Genomic DNA, 1,524 nt, shown 5'->3' on the forward strand with positions numbered 1-1,524 from the left:
ATTGAAGTTTTCTGGAAGTACAGAACAACTTGGAATGTCTTCAAGAAATGAAAAGCCAACAGGGTATGATACCTTTTGTTTCTTTGGGGTGACTCGCTTCCTATGTTTCTCACGATCAGTTTCACCATCAAAATCTTCAATAGCTATTGCACCTTGGAGCCCAAAATTTTTTTCAAGAATTCTTTGTTCAATATTTGGAAGTAATTGAAGGCTTTGACTTTCAAAGGTTCCTTGCGTTCATCTCTACTAGAAAGATTTGTTGCAACAAGCATCTGATTCTCACCTTGTTCTATTTTGGAAGGCCTTTCCTTTTGTTGTCTTAAGCGTTTGGATGGAGTTTGATGGGTACTAGAGATCAAAGCTTTAACACTATGTTCAAGGTAAGGATTATGAACTCGGGACCACCATTCCATATAACTCGCGGTGGCATGATCATTAATATTCAAGGAACGAGCTGGAGAAATTAATCTTGACTGAGTATTAAAAAGCATGCAAGTTTGCCAAAAGTTCAATAAGTCTTCCACCAAGCCAGAGTGAATATCAGCTTTAAGATTTCCAGGAACATCTTGGCAAAACCCAAACTATCTTCCAAATCAATAAGGACTATATGGCTCTATAATAATAGTGTTGTGGCATCGAACAGACGAGTAGCTCGAACGAATGCTAACTAAATAATCATGTCACGAAGGATCTAGTGGTCTAGTGTCAATGATAATCTCACCTTGATTTTTGGAATATAAATTTGCATCCCACACTAATTTTGTGTGAATCAAGTTATGCACTGCTTGTTCACTAAAATATTTGGCCCCACATTCTCTAGAGAATTTCAACATCAGGGGTTCTATTACTTCTTGTGGAGTTGAAAAATGAGTTTCAAAATAATAACCCAACCACCCATAAACATAATGAATAAGAAAACATGCATCCGAAGAACCAGCTTGAGTAGAAAGGGCAATCTGATTAAGCCCTCAATAAATCTGGGCAAGCCCTGGAATGGCAAGATTAACACCTTTAGAACTAGTAGCTATGAGGCTAGCCACTTAAATGTCTCAAGTTGAATGATAAATTCTATGCTTGGAAAAACAAACACACAAAGCCAATAAGAAACGAAAGTAGCCAAATATGTATCAGCCTCATGATTTTCTTTAATACCAAGTTCGTTGCATGCTTTAGCTCCAGTCGAGGCTTAAGTTTCATGTTTCCTGATAATCCTAGTAGGGTTGTGCATGGCCTTAGGACGAGTTGACTTCTTAACTTTACGAGCTGGAGGTTTTTGATAGCGTAATTTACCTTGAAACCAAAAGTTGATCCAATCGTTGACAGAGACTTTGCCTTGATCATCATTTCTTTTGTGCAAATGATGAAAAGCAGCAAATAAGTATTCACAACTTTTGGGAAGAAATTTTTTCCCATTAGCACCAACACTAATCAATTCTTTAGTAGAAAGAATGACTTTATCATAAAACCAACCATGAAGGGAAAGACCACCCAATTTGTGGAAGTCCCATAATGATAAGGAAGCCT

The sequence above is a fragment of the Theobroma umbraticum genome, unplaced genomic scaffold (assembly GCF_002168275.2).
Source record: "Theobroma umbraticum cultivar Fairchild unplaced genomic scaffold, ASM216827v3 scaffold_81.0, whole genome shotgun sequence".
Taxonomy (NCBI): Eukaryota; Viridiplantae; Streptophyta; class Magnoliopsida; order Malvales; family Malvaceae; genus Theobroma; species Theobroma umbraticum.